This window comes from Bufo bufo, chromosome 4 (assembly GCF_905171765.1).
Source record: "Bufo bufo chromosome 4, aBufBuf1.1, whole genome shotgun sequence".
In the NCBI taxonomy this organism is placed as follows: Eukaryota; Metazoa; Chordata; class Amphibia; order Anura; family Bufonidae; genus Bufo; species Bufo bufo.
The window spans coordinates 252,945,328-252,961,638 of record NC_053392.1 but is presented as its reverse complement, the minus strand read 5'-3'; the positions used below and the strand labels follow the sequence as shown (position 1 = coordinate 252,961,638).

Sequence of the window (16,311 nt, the reverse complement as noted above, 5' to 3'; positions counted from 1 at the left end):
GGTCAAGCGATGGAAAAACTGCGATCATTTTTATTTATTTTTTTCCTGGCATATGGGATAACTATTTTTGTATTTTAATAGTATGGGCATTTTGGACACAGTGCTGCCTAAGAGGTTTATTTTTTTGTTGTTTAAAAACTTTTCTTTCTTACTTTTTTTAGGCTGCCATGGGGACCCCAACATGCACTAATTAGACTGCCATTTCTATTCAGTAATACATGTATTCCATTACTGAATAGAAAATTCAGTATATTCCAATGCAGTGCTGTCACCTCCATTGGAATACCAGTAATAGGCCTAGAAGCCTTGTACAGGCTCAGGCCTATTACCACTAAGGAGCGCCTTCCCCGATCTCACCAAGGGAAATGCATTCTGGGCTGGGAAACGCACGCTCCCGTGTTTTTTTAGCTCACATTTGAACAGGGCATCTGAGGGGTTAAAGGTCTGTGATCGTTATTATTGCTGATCACAGACATTAGCCCAAGCAGGCATTCGGCGGCTATGGTGCTCGCTCTGCTCCAGAGCAGAAGCCATCTTCAAAGATTCAACATCCGCCGTACTTGTATGGCAGATGTTGGGAAGGGGTTGGCTCATAATATAGATTGATGTCTGCCTCTCGGACCCGCTCCTACCTCTAGAACATTGCCCCTAAAGTGAAAGAGAGCTCATCACTTTGGGAGTTATAAAAATAGTCAAACAAGCGTGCTTTCCCATCTTCTCCATGTCTTATAGTGGTGAATAGAGAGAGCACCATGGCAGTGCGGCACCCTCTCCATTCACAAATAGTTGAGCTAGCACTTGGCTATTTTCAGAACACCCATAGCGTTGAATGGAGGGTGGCAGTAAATGTGTGGCTGCTCTCCATTCACTTTAGGGGCCCTATTCTGGAAAGCAGCTAGTGCCAGAAGTGGAAGAGGCACCTATTGGAATAGTTCCGGTGTAGTTGGCAGCTGACCCAGGGGAGTCAGAGACACTGGTGGAGAACACCAAAGGATAAGGCAATACTCATAGTCAGGAAACATGCCAAGATCAGGGCGGACAGAATAAGCGCAAATCCAATGAGTCCAGAGGTCAGGGCAGGGTCAGCATGGAGAACGAGCTCTAGCAAGCTACAGTAGAAAGACCTAGCAAGATCTGTAGAGACCAACTGCTCAGGGCAGGAGTAAGGGAAACAGCTAGGTATACATAAGAGCAGCTGATTAGCAGTTGGACACACATGCAGCTGCTCACAGAGCAGGAAAGGTTAACCCTATCAGTGCTGAAGACAGATACAATTAATACAAGATCTAATTTACGCACAGGAAGCTGGTGCTTGTGCGCACAGGACAGTGGCGGCCATGAACTGCCATTGTAACAGTATAAATGGTGAGTTTTGATAACTCTTTTCCCACAAAACTATATATCAACCTGCTCAGCTCCTCCTGCCTGCATTTTGTGGTGACAGGTTCTCTTTAAGGCCAAAAGAGGTTGAAACCACTGCAATTTGTGGTAGCATAGTGTGCAAAGCCAATCAGAAACTAAATACCACATAGCTGTATACACAAAATGCAAACACAAACAAAAGGTATACAAAAAAACTATGCCTAAAAGGGGGCTATGCACTTTAGATAGATGTTGGACAAAAGAGCTATTCCTCCCAATCGCCTCCGCTCCAAGCATGTATGTGTTCTTGATGGAGAGGCGATTAAGCTGCCGACAGACGTCAAGTTCCCAAACCCTAATACACATTAGACGGCCAGCTGCTCCTGCCAAAATTGGTAGGTTCATCATCTGTCGTTCATCTAATGAGTATATGCACTTTAAAGTGGTTGTCCAGGGTTCTGAAACTGATGGCCTTCAATATGATGGCTGGGTTCCAACACCCCGCTGATCAGTGGTTACCTTGTAGCTCTGGTGCCAGACACAGCTCCATCCATTGTGTAGTGGATTTCGCTGGTAACGGCAGTGCTGCTGCCATTGAAGTAAAAGGGCCTTCAATATTAAAATCCTGGACAACTCTTTAAGATAATTATCATATCATGCATAGAAACTAATTAGCATAACTTAATGCACTTTCGTCAATATGTCCTAGGAAAACTCACCATTTAAGCGCCTGTTAAACAATATTACATCTGATACGGTATCAGGGAACCAGAATGGCAACAGAATATCAATATTAATATTTTCAATATTCTAAATTAATCCATTGAACATAAAGATTGTGTGGTGGAGGTGATGCTAACTAGTCTATATTGTGTATCCAGTCACTCGTAAGAAAACATTACAGTTCTGTGTTCATAACCGTGCCAAAGTAGCTTTGAACGCCATTTGTCAGCACATACAATTACGAGAAGTTCTTTATGATATTCACTGCATTACTTATCTTATAACGCTTCTGGTTTCCAATGTCTGTAATAGGGCAAAGCTGCATTCACAAATCTCCTGGTTGTAATTGGAAACGGTCGACAGGCTTGTTGATAGACGCGTCTCTAACAGCTTAGCCGAACTTGTACAACAGGGGGTCAGCAACCATCAGCACTCCAGCTGTTGTGAAACTACAATTCCCAGCATGCTCCATTCATTTCTATGAGAGTTCTTAGAAGAGCAGAGAAAGTATGCATGTTGGGAGTTGTAGTTTCACAACAGCTGGAGTGCGGAGGTTGCCTACCCTTGTTCTAGAATACCTTGGGCCAGTAAGTTTTCAGACATCAGATTACTATACACTGATTGATATAAAGGCTACACTTCCCAAAATACAACTGACATGAGCAATTAAGGAATGCTGGAAGATAAAGTTAGATCATCTTTTTTGAATGTAGCTCTGGACTGTATTACAGGCTGTAAACCAAGGCTAGGGAAGGTTTTGTGAAGCAATGTTAGATATACTTTATGTAACCTCTAGTGTTGGTCGAGCACCAAAGTGCTTGTCTTCCCAATGCTCGGGTGCTCTACAGAGCATCCGAGCACAATGGAAGTCAATGGGAGAACCCGAGCATTAAACCAGGCACCCCCTGCTCTGAAGGGGAGGGTGTCGGGACTCTAGTTTGGCTTAGGAGTCCCTGCTCTGACTTCATACAGTGGATATAAAAAGTCTACACACCTCTGTTAAAATGTCAGGTTTCTGTGATGTAAAACAATGAGACAAAGATAAATCATTTCAGAACTTTCTCCACCTTTAATGTGACCTATAAACTGTACCATTCAATTGAAAAACAAACTGAAATCTTTTAGGTGGAGGGAAGAAAACAAAAAAAATACTTAAATAATGTGGTTGCATAAGTGTGCACACCCTCTTATAACTGGGGATGTAGCGGTGTTCAGAATTAAGCAATCACATTCAAAATCATGTTAAATAGGAGTCAGCATACACCTGCCATCATTTAAAGTGCTACTGACTAACCCCAAATAAAGTTCAGTTCTAGTTGGTCTTTCCTGAAATTTTCTTAGTCGCATCCCACAGCAAAAGCCATGGTCCACAGAGAGCTTCCAAAGCATCAGAGGGATCTCACTGATAAAAGGTATCAGTCATGAGAAGGGTACAAAATAATATCCAAGGCATTAGATATATCATGGAACACAGTGATCATCAAGTGGAGAAAATATGGCACAGTGACATTACCAAGAACTGGACGTCCCACCAAAATTGATGAAAAGACGAGAAGAAAACTGGTCTGGGAGGCTACCAAGAGGCCTACACCAACATTAAAGGAGCTGCAGGAATATCTGGCAAGTACTGGCTATGTGGTACATGTGACAACAATCTCCCGTATTCTTCATATGTCTGGGCTATGGGGTAGAGTGGCAAGATGAAAGCCTTTTCTTACGAAGAAAAACATCCAAGCCAGGCTACATTTTGCAAAAACACATCTGAAGTCTCCCAAAAGCATGTGGGAAAAGGTGTTATGGTCTGATGAAACCAAGGTTGAACTTTTTGGCCATAATTCCAAAAGATATGTTTGGTGCAAAAACAACACTGCACATCACCAAAAGAACACCATACCTACAGTGAAGCATGGTGGTGGCAGCATCATGCTTTGGGGCTGTTATTCTCCAGCTGGAACTGGGGCCTTAGTTAAGCTAGAGGGAATTATGAACAGTTCCAAATACGAGTCAATATTGGCACAAAACCTTCAGGCTTCTGCTAGAAAGCTGAACATGAGGAGGAACTTCGTCTTTCAGCATGATAATGACCCAAAGCATACATCCAAATCAACAAAGGAATGGCTTCACCAGAAGAAGATTCAAGTTTTGGAATGGCCCAGCCAGAGCCCAGACCTGAATCCGATTGAAAATCTGTGGGGTGATCTGAAGAGGGCCGTGCACAGGAGATGCCCTCGCAATCTGACAGATTTGGTGTATTTTTGCAAACAAGAGTGGGTAAATCTTGCCAAGTCAAAATATGCCATGCTGATAGACTCATACCCAAAAAGACTGAGTGCTGTAAACAAATCAAAAGGTGCTTCAACAAAGTATTAGTTTAAGGGTGTGCACACCTATGCAACCATATTTTATTTTTATATTTTTTCATCCCTCTAACTAAAAGATTTCTGTTTGTTTTTCAATTGAGTTGTATAGGTGGTGGAAAAAGCTCTGAAATGATTTATCTTTGTCTCATTTTTTTTACATCACAGAAAGCTGACATTTTAACAGGGGTGTGTAGACTTTTTATATCCACTGTATATAGCTATGTCCATATAGGGAGTCAGTGCTTGGGGACACCCAGTGTATTTAAACCTAATTTAGCCAATATTTCTGAAAAGTTTCTGGTGGGATTTGAACTCACAACCTTCTACATTACAGCCCAGAATGTTACCAGAACACTATAGAGCTGCATGGGCAGTTATTTAAAAAAAATATGAGACTTCTGCTGTATAGGAATACTTACTACTAGAAAGTATTCCTATACAGCAGAAGTCTCATATTTTTTTTTTTTTTTTTTAAGTAACTGGCCATGCAGCTCTATAGTGTAGTGGTTAACATTCTTAGCTGCAATGTAGAAGGCTGCGAATTCGAATCCCACCAGAAATTTTTCAGAAATAGAGGCTAAATTAGATTTAAATACATTGACTCGAGCATCGCGCTCGAGCACACACGATATTCGGCCGAGTATAGCGATGCTTCGGCCGAGCATGCTCGCCCAACACTAGTAACCTCCAAACCACTAATGTTGCCCGTTCAGATTAGTCTAAATATAATCAAAAAGGACAATTTCAACCAAAACAATTGTGGATGAAATTTATCAGTGAATGAACGTTTTAGCCCACAGATGAGAGACCATCATCGTCTAGAAAGAAGTCGGCCATGAATAGTTTCATCTAATGTAAGGACCAATATGGACTACAATGTGCATGGCTAGGTCGCTCCTAAGAATTCTTCGCCAGGGGATCCTGTTCATTCACTGGTTATTCCATTTACCTCTATCTAGTGCGTAATACTACCTTAAGACTGCCTGGTGTATTGTAGAGCAAGCTAGCGATACACATGAAGATGCAAGTTGTCCAAGTCTGCTGATTTTGGAATGAGTGGTTGACAATCTTAGGTTTACGGGGGGCTTTCTAACACTTCTTATTGCCAGATGTCAGAAAGATTAAGCATGCTGGATTTCGACATGATCTTTGTTCCAGTGGGGTACAGCGGCATTTCCCCACCCCCATCCACCTGTTGATATAAATATGTGTGCGCGGCTTGGAGGAGTTGTTTATGGTGAAGTCGAACACCAGTTGCGTATAGCCAGCTTAAAGATTCTTGGGGTATTAAATGTGGAAGAATTTTAAGGGGCTGTCCAACATCCATAAAATTTTAGAGGGTGGCTGGAGAGTCTTTAAAATCCCTGACAGGGATTAGAAATGGTATGGATGGGGGCTGCAGCATTGGGAAAGTACGACGGTGAAACGGCAAGTGCTTTTTTGTTGTCGTTTTAAACGCCGTCCACCCAGCCTCCAAATTTTAATGGATGTCAGTCAACCCCCATAACGAAACAATGAATCTACTTTTTCCTCTGGCATGAGAACCAAGTCTCACAACATACTATATACTTATACCAAGTTACGTGTTTTTCTATAACCATCTGGTAATTCAGAATATCTGAAAATAAAGCACTTGTCCAGTCTCTCAGATAGTCTAGAGGTATATGACTGGGAATAACTGTACAAAATAGTCAATAAAACTATGCTTACTCAGCTCGTGTGGAATTAATTGTAATCCGTCATGGTATGGCTAAGCAACAAAGCCAAATAATATTAACAGCTTTTATTCCAGGACGCTCTGTATACCTACAGCTCTAAGCTATCCCTGAATACCCTGAAAGCTAATTATACAGTAGCTGCCACATTACGAGGACCTCTACAGAGATACAGATCTATTGGTACTCAACAGCTTATATAACAGAGGAGCGTCAATGGAGGCTCGCCTGCTGTTGAGATACTACAACTTTCAGCTTGCTCCAAGTGCCAGTCAAAATACCCCAGTTAGTACAACACTCGCCAGCTTTACCATCTGCTCTTATGGAGGCAGCATGGGGTTTCCTGTACATCTCCATGACCCCCACAGATCAGCAGAACAAAGCATAGGCTACTAGCACATCTGCGTTTTTAATTCAGGTTTTGAGATCCGGCAGAGGATCGCAAAACCTGAATTAAAAGGATCCGTTCCATTTAATACATCCTGATGGCTCCGTTTCAGACGGATCCGGTTACGGTATATCAAAACTGAACAAAGCTGAGGCAACAAGGCATGAAAATCATTGTAATTCAATTGGTGCCTGATCCGTTGTTTTCTGTAACGATATGGAGCAGCGGTTTTGTGTCCATCCCCAAAACCGAACTGAACTGATGCAACCTGACAATTAATGGGGACTGATCAGTTTAATTCAGGTTTTGAGATCCTCTGCAGAATCTCAAAACCTGAATAAAAAACGCAGATGTGAAAGTAGCCTTATGTACCTGACACAGCGACACCCACATGAACTTAGCTGTACCTGGTACTGCAGCCAAGCCCATGTAAGTGAGCAGCACCAGGCACAGCCACATTCGATTGGACAGCATTGTGCCAGGCCCTGAAGTGAAGGAACAGCAGCAGGGCCACCTGAGAACTCCTCACTGTTGCTGGCTGGGTAAATACCACTGGGGCACTATATGGGGCCATTATTAGACAGCATGCTGAAGGTAGGGCTGGTGCTGTGGCCCGCATCTTGCCTCTTAAGCCCCCTGCTTCATATCTTGATTAGAGACAACTGGAGGAGTTGGAAGAGTAAAGAACTTGGTAGCTATTGATGGCCACCACAATGGGACAGCTTCTGGGGAGGTATTTTGTGCTACACTGTGGTATTACTGACTCTGCCACTTGTATTGGCCCCATCTACTTGTGTTGCCCCACCTTCTGTCAATTTGGACCCACCTACAACATTGGGGCCACTATTATATATTTTTTCCAGCGCCAATGTAAGCTCATAGTCCTAGGGGGAGGGGCGCTGGTCGCGTAGAAGTGAGCGGTATGACAGCGTGCAGTGACAGTGAGCACAGTTTTCTATTAAACTCTGCACGTCTATTGAGGAATATGGTGCCGGCACTGAACTGTGCCAATTGTGGGGAAAGGTAAATGTAGTCTTTGCAAAGGAATTACACCTAAAACTTGGGAAAGTATCATCTAGCAGTGTAAATGGCGTTTCCTCGCTGGAGGTCCTCCTTGTGTAATTGACATATGTTTACACATGACTTACATTGTAAGTGCACTGTGCCCAGGTGTGTTCTCATACAAAGCTTTCCCTCTGCCAGCTGACCATTCCCTTGGGGCTGCCTACAGGCATTGCCTACTCAGGTCCTGCCAGTACACAATTATGTCTCCATACTGACCTTATGCACCAGAGTGAAAGAGACCAGGCTGAGAAAATGGAGAACAGCAACACAGCAAACGGTAAGGCTACATGCACATGACAGTGAAAAACTGACATGTTTTTTTTTTTTTTTAACAGCCATCACACATCTGCTTTAAAACCAATCGTAGTCTAAGGAGTTATTCACACAGCAGTTTTTTGATGGTCAGTGAAAAACAGACGTGAAAAAATAGAACATGTATCTTTCACTGACCGACTGCCCCCATACAATTGAATGGATCTGTTTTTAACGTCCGTTTCTCAGAAGTGAAAAAAAACATGCGTTAAAAATTGGCAGTTGATCCATTTTTAACGGACATTTTTTTTCACTGTCGTGTGCATGTAGCCTAATGAAATTTATAGAGGACCTACCACTACCCCTGACATGTCCGTATTAAATCATTTTTTACCCCGTGCAATAATGATTCTGGAGCATCTATTCATGTAACTCTACATTGTTGTGTTCCTCAGTTATTGCTACTAGAAATGTATGGTGGTGGCAGGACCTATTTAAGGATAAATTAATTTACGTATCGGGGCTACTTGCTGTTTGTTTTTTTTTGCCAAAAATCTAAAACTGCAGTTGACCACAGCATTGTATAGCAAAACTCCATCCTATTTGCTTTGCTCTCTGGCATAATAAATAATGACGGAGGAGTTCACACAACAGTATGTATTTTGTGGTCCGCAAAAAACGGATCCGCAAAAAATACGGATAACGTCAGTGTGCATTCTGTATTTTGCGGAACGGAACAGCTGGCCCCTAAAAGAACAGTCCTATCCTTGTCCGTAATGTGGACAATAATAGGACATGTTCTATTTTTTTGTGGAACGGAAATATGGACATACGGAAACGGAATGCCATTGAAATGAATTGTTCCGCATACGGTCCGCCAAAAAAAAAAACGGACACAAAGAAAATACGTTCTTGTGCATGAGGCCTTAAAGGGGTTTTCTAGGATTTTTATATTGATGACCTATCCCCAGGACAGACCATCAATACAGGATCGGCAGGGGTCCGACTCTCGGCACCCTTGCCAATTAGCTGTATGAATTGGCCATGATGCTCAATGAGTGCTTAGAGCTCTTTCTAGGGTTCATCTGTAATGTGGCCTAGGCGCGGTTCAGTCCCATTCAAGGGAATAGGGTTGAGCTGCAATATCAAGCATAGCCACTATCCAATGGACGGTGCTGTGCTTGGCTCTTGGGGGGTAATGTTGCTTTGCTAATCAGCAAGGGTGCCAGGAGTCAGACCCCCGCCGATCTCATATTGATGACCTATCCAGAGGATAGGCCATCACTATAAAAAATTCCAGAGAGCCACTTTAAACCAATACCTCTCAGCCTCCTAAAAAATTATTATTCACAAAAGAAAAAAAAAAGAAAAATAAAGACTTTTTTTCCTCTTATTTCTTTGTCCTGCTCACTGAGATGGCCGCACATGCTCAGTTTCATCCTTCAACTGCCTCCTGAGCTGTGATAGGGGGAGATGAGACACGCCCCCTGAGCTGCAGCAGAAAAGACACTCCCCTTGATATAAATCTAGCAGAGCAATGAATGGGGAGATCTCTGGATCCATGTGAGGTACAGGGCTGGTTCTAGCTGTATTAGAAAGAGTTTGTCATGTACTATACGAAGTCCGATTTTCATTTTTTACATTAGTCATGGGATAACCCCTGTAACAATACACTACCGAAAAGCTATAAAAGAAAAAATGCAGGACTTAGTTGACTGTACAAATAAATACCGGCTGACCATTACATGACAAAAGGAAAGTAAGTACAAGCTGTGAAGCCATAATGCCATGGTGACATCAAGATTAGCACTTAGCCCGTTCTGCTCTCCGTTGCCACAAATTATGATAAAAATAGCTGCACTACAACAATGACACCCACCTTTTACATTTAAACCGGGGTTTCCATATTAAACAGTGCCAAACTACACTATACTTCACCTGGACTGAATTTTAGGTTATAAACGTCATGTTGGGCTGTGAGCCAGGGACCAATGCAAACAGTATAGAAAAAGGTATGCAGCTTCCTTATATCTCATCAGTGGACACTCAGCATGCCAGCAAGGTCTCTTCTCTAGTTACTAGGTGCCATGTTTAACACACTGGACAGAATGAATTAATACTAACACAACGTGTGATCTGGGTGCCAGTATATATCGCCCTGTGCGGAAGAGCTAGTTCGGAATTCAATAGAGCTAAAGACTAAAAACTTGAGAATTAAAACTTAGAGAAAACATTACTCTCATCTTAAAGGGGCTGTCTAGTTTAAAAACATATTTTCATATCAAGGGTTATAGAATTCTGAGTTAATAGGTGGGGGTCTTCTGTTAAGGGCTCATGCACATGACCGTATTTTTTGTCTGCATCCGATCTGCATACTTGTTTTACGGACAAGGATAGGACTGTTCTATAGGCTACGGCCATGTGCATGAACCCTAAAGAGGCTGTGCCAAGTATACAAGTTATCTCCAATCCACCGGATAGAAAATGACTTAACTGTGCATGTTCCCATCTCTATGGAGAGGCAGGCCGAGCATGCGCCCTGCCCCTCAATTCATTCTTTATGGGATTGCCTGAAATAGCTGAACGCCGTACTCGGTTATCTCTGGCAGTCCAATATTGAGTGCAAGAGTGCATGCTCGCCCTGCAGCTTCATCAGGTCGGGGGAAATGGGACCCCGTTCTTGGGATCAGTGGGAGTCCCTGTAGATAGGGGATAACAAAGTCCCTCATCTTCTGGCCAGATTGTAGAATAGCTTCAAAAAATGTCTCTCACCCTGGAGGACCTGTCTTGCCCTGCATTACCCAGACTGCCCATCTGTTTAAATGGGCATGTGTAATGTTTAACATGCCCTGTGGTGGCGCTGCAGGGAAATTGAAAACTTCCTTCCCAGTTTCTCCACAGCTGATTACTGGGGGGGGGGGGGGGGGGGGGTCACAACAGGGGGACAATTTATGAACTGATTATCAAGGAACCTTTCTAGCAAGTAGTGGAAAAACCCCTTTAATGCTTTATGGGTTAAATACACGGGGCATTCAGCTTCCCTATTACTGTGCATTAGTCTTATCTAGATAAATATGTCCCACAGTACAATTACTGTTCAAATAGAGCAGAAATATATAGTTACTATAGCAATACAGAATTTTTCTGCAGAGACCCACGAAGGATAAATTTGGATACTATAACACGTATTATATCTTCTAAATGCGATGAAGATTTGTATAGAAGATATTAACTACATAACCATACAAATCCTAAAGTCCTAAAGAACACACATTTCGAATATGCTGCTATAAATGTCAGCGGACAGGTGGATTTACCCGATATCAAAGCAATATTGCTGTTTTATTTATTATTACTGGATTATTCTAACCTATCGGATCGGGCTGCTGGCCACATTGGCGTGTTAAAGAACAGTTAGTATGGAGAGCATGATGTACTGGTTGATTTTGGCAGATAATAAAGTGTAACAGTCAGGTGCTCATTTACAGGCCTAAAATGAGGAGGTAGACACACTCAGACAAGCACTACCTCTCGCCAGCTGAAGTCAGGCTCAGTAGAAGGTCTATGTGTCCATCTTCAGCTAGGCAGGAAAGACTGTTCTCCGCTGAGCCATTTTGCCTCCTTGCTTTAGTCATTGTGAGTGTGTCCACATCCGGACCCCACCAACCAAAAGTTGTGTCCCAACTCAAAGCTGGAGAGGTCACAGAACCTGTCAGAAAAAAAGGAAAGTACCATATAACTGCAGCTGTCTGTCCTCTCGATTCTCCTGGGATCGCAGTGATTATCGCATTGACTAATGTGTTCCCTAGCTCTTTTACCAATAAGTCCCCTTTGGCATTATAAGACTCTGTATGTGACTGCATACAGCTGCCACTCTTCACAGACAGCTATTAATTACTTGTAGGACCAAAATCTTTTATAAGCCACCTGTCAGGGCACTGCAACATCCCAACACAAAGCCTGTGATGAAATACAGTATTCTGTTTTTCTTCTCATTTGTGCCTTTGGAGGCCCTTTGTATTGGATATACTCTCATAAGGCACAAAGCCCCAGACTGCAGGGTTGAACGCGGCCAAATGTTCTTCACTGGTTTGTAGTGCTGACAACCACTTAATCAGCACTACACAAAAGAGTGTGTGTCCTTAGCTGCAAGTGGAAGTCCATCAATATAGCATGATGAAAGGATGTCAAACAGGACACGCTTCTACCTACTAACAAGGAAACATGGGAGGCAAACCAAGGAATACAGAATATGACCATTCAGCAATGGTAAGGAGGACATTTCAGCCTTCTCCCATATTCCTGAAGGTCTCAGCAGTCCTCTGCTGCTCTTCATCCTGACAATGCTACCAGAAACCATGGTCTAATACACTGCATGCCTTCTTATGTAACATATCAGATATAAACGTTCCTCAAACATCAAGTTTCTAGGAAACAGTGTTTGTATTGTATGTGGTCTGGCATAAAGGGGCCCATACACCTTCAACAGATATACAAAGACAAATGGAAAAAGAATTAACAGCAGAAAAATTACACAAAATTGAACAAGAATTGTCCCAAGATTTTATCATGTGGAAGAAGGAAATTACTGAAAGAAAGCTGAGAAATATCAGAGAGATGTGGTTGACTATCAGTCTAACAGTGCATCGTTAGCAAAGAAGAGAGTCAAATGAGGATCCCTATCTACAGCTTCCTACCAGATCTTTCTAGGATCAAGTACAGAAGTGAACCTGCAACAGATGATGGATAAACACTCAATCGGCATCAGTTACTTTTCCCAATAACCCATACACATGCATACTTGACTTGGCTGAGTGTGCATGTTTTTTTCCCCAAGGGGAGAGGAGATTAAACCGCTGTGAGGCATTAGGGGGGAGATTTACCATCTCCCTATGCCTGGCCTTTGGTGTTCAAAAGTCCCCAAAAACTGTTTTGCAAAAATAGCTGATATAAATTGATCATGAAATGTTATGTACTAGAAAAAGTATACCGAAAAGAGAAAGAACACACTCAAAAATGTAATAAAAAAATAAATTAAAAAAAACCTGCACAGCAATGTCAGGAGAAAAAAAAATTATGCTGCGTCCAAGGAGGAAAACTTTAAGGGGTTAAACATACAATATACAAAAAAGTGCTCATATACATTTATAAATAGTATTCCAAGGAATCTATTTTAGTACAGCAAAAGTGATATCCCAACATGCTTTTGGTATATGTTTGTGCTACAGAAAACTATTGGTGTGTTACATTATATGCTAGTATATGTACTAAAATGTACAGTTAGGTCCTTAAATATTGGAACATTGACACAATTCAAAAATTTGTGGCTCTATACACCACCACAATGGATTTGAAATGAAACGAACAAGATGTGCTTTAACTGCAGACTATCAGCTTTAATTTGAGGGTATTTACATCCAAATCAGGTGAACGGTGTAGGAATTACAACAGTTTGCATATGTGCCTCCCACTTGTTAAGGAACCAAAAGTAATGGGACAGAACAATAATCATAAATCAAACTTTCACTTTTTTTTTTGTAAATAATTTTTATTGGTGTCGCCAAAATACAAAATATAAAGTTTACAGACATTTCAGTTACATGAGTAAAATGACAATACCCATTTTCAATTTTTAGTACCATACCCAGAACCCCTCTCCCACCCCCCTCCCCCAATCAACTCGGTCAAATCAGCGCATGCCCACTCCCCAATAATTCCAACAGACTACTAATGTTAATGTTTTCCCCCAGGACCTCAGACAGTTACTATAGGACCTTGTATAATCCAGTCGAAACAATCAAATGGCTAGTTTCCCCAAAGTGCCTTTGAGGGCCTCTAGGTTGTACCACTCTGTATACTGAAATGACAACATAATCTCTCTAATGACCTCCTGTTTGAAGTTATTTGAAATAAAAGTTTTCCATTTTTTAAAAAACCCCTTAGTTTTCTTATCTTTGTTTGATTCTGTGTCAAGTTTATCAATGTACATTAAACGCGTCAACTGAGACTTAACCTCTTGTATCCCCGGCACCTCAGGTTTCAGCCACTTCTGGAGAAGGCAACGCAGTGAGACCAACAAAGCTACATCCACTATCAAAGGGGTAGGGTTTTGAGAGGCCTCAAAGTCGTGAAAAAGCATAGTTTCAGGCGTTAGGTTCAGGTCCGCTTTCCAAACTTCCCCAAGCCAACGCCTGACCTGACTCCAGAAGGCCTGCACCCGAGGGCATAACCATACACAATGAGCTAGATCTGCTTTGTCCTCCCCACACTTCAGACATGCAGTAAGAAAATCTGACTTATTGGGCTGCTTAGGGAAAGCAAAAGCATATATGGCCGAGTGCATTAAACGCAAGTGCGACTCCCTCCACACCTCGCAAGGCACAGCCCTGCACACTCTGAGCCAACCCTGGAGGACTTTTTCGGACGCGACCGAGATGCCTAACTTTTTTTCCCATTTTTTAAAGAGAAACTGGGCTGAGGCTTTGTTGCCTGATTCCCTTAGCACTTTGTATATATGGGATATAGAGAGCCTGAACTTGTCTGCTCCCAAGGAGAAAATCAAAGCGGCCCCAGCACATTCACTTGTTACATCTCTTAGCCTATCTCTGCAGAACAAATGAACTTGCTGAAAGGGTAACATGTGGTGTTTATCTAGATTATACTTTTGGCAGAGTTCTGTAAAGGTAAGATATCTTTTATCTCCAACTTGAAGAAGGTCAAATAAAGTTTTAATGCCCCTAGACCTCCAGACCTGAAACATCTTATTTGTCACTCCTTGCGGAAATTCGGGATGCTGCCAAACTCTCATTACTCTAGAAGCTAGATAGGATTTTTTGGATAGTTTACGGGCCTCCTTCCAAGCAACCATGGTATCTCGGATTACCAATGAGTGCTTCAATATTTGGGGTAGAACCTGCCTCCTAGAGTGTAGTAAATTTACCAAGGGCCAAGGTTGATACATCTGCGTCTCCAGATCATAGTTTGAAAAATGGCTAGTCTCGTGCACCCAATCTAGACCATGTCTGATAAGACATGCCAAATTATACAATCTAATGTTTGGCAAGTTAAGGCCGCCCAACTCCCTAGGTAACATTAACTTGGTTAAGGCTATACGAGGTCTTTTACCTGCCCATATGAATCTCGTAAAAACAGACTGCAAGTCACGCACATCCGAATGTTTCAGAAGTACTGGTACCGTTTGTAGAGGATAGAGTAATCTAGGGAAACATATCATCTTCAGCAGATGGCACCTTCCGGATAAGGACAAGGGGAGGCTCTGCCACCTGTTGAGATCAGATTTAATCTTTTTGAACAAGGGGAGATAGTTCAGACCATAGAGGGAAGAAGGAGATCTTCCTATTTTAATACCTAGATAGGTGATTTGGGAATCGCTAACCCTGATACCCTCGCATACACTGGGAAATCTACTTCCAGCCTTCCCTGGTTTTAGTGGTAACAAAACACATTTATCCCGGTTTATTTTAAATCCAGACACCAGTTCAAAGGAGTCCAGGAGACGGATAACACTTTCCATGTCCTCCAAGGGGTTGGCCACGAACAGGAGAACATCGCCAGCAAAAAGTGATGAGAATACTTCCTTCTGCCCCACCTTGATCCCCCTAAAGACCTCCCCCCCCTCTAACAGACGAGCTAAGGGTTCCAAAGTGAGATTAAATAACAGCGGGGAAAGCGGACACCCCTGACGTGTCCCTCTGCATAACGGGAACGAAGGAGACAAAAAGCCAGGAATTGCAATCCTCGCTCTAGGGGAAGTATAAAGCGCTGAAATAAAGGTTCTAACTGGACCACCGAAGCCCATCCTATCTAGTATCTCGTCCATCCAATCCCACCTGACACTATCAAAAGCCTTCTCCGCGTCGATCGCAAAAAGCGCACATCCACTGAACCACATCCAGTATCGTCAGCACCTTTCTGATATTGGAAACAGCTGCTCTGCCCTTGACAAAGCCCGCCTGGGATGGAGACACCAACCCCGGCACATATGAAGAGAGTCTGTCTGCTACAATCCTTGCCACTAGTTTCAAGTCCACATTAATTAAAGATATCGGACGGTATGACGAGGGGTCCGTTGCATCCTTTCCCGGCTTTGGTATTAGTTTAATATACGCCAAGTTGTCAGCTGAAGACAAAGGGGCACCCCCCAGCATACCGTTAAATACCGCAGCCAAAGGCTCTTTTAGTTCGTCTCCTAACATCTTATAGAACTCCCCCGTAAACCCATCAGGACCCGGGGCTTTATGTAGACCTAATCCCTTGATGGCTATACAGATTTCCTCCTCAGATATAGGGGCGTTCAATGTACCCAATTGGGCCGAGGAAAGGGCAGGTAGGTTAATACATTTAGAGAGAAAGGAAGACAACCGGGACTTAGGACCCGGATCACAATATAGCTTCTTGTAAAAAGCACCTAAGATAGAGACTATTT

The 16,311-nt window shown here is 42.6% G+C and overlaps 1 protein-coding gene across 3 annotated transcripts in view; it reads right to left on the bottom strand.

Annotated features, from left to right (window-relative positions):
- FAM131A (family with sequence similarity 131 member A) overlaps nucleotides 1-16,311 on the bottom strand; it is a 108,182-nt gene that overhangs the window by 65,652 nt on the left and 26,219 nt on the right. The window contains exon 1 of one of the 3 annotated variants that reach the window (XM_040428520.1): nucleotides 7,830-7,850. The exons of the other annotated variants lie outside the window; for them this stretch is intronic. The gene's annotated coding sequence lies outside the window, so the exon portion shown is untranslated. Of the gene's footprint in view, nucleotides 1-7,829; nucleotides 7,851-16,311 lie in introns of those variants that run through there. 3 annotated transcript variants of the gene reach the window in all.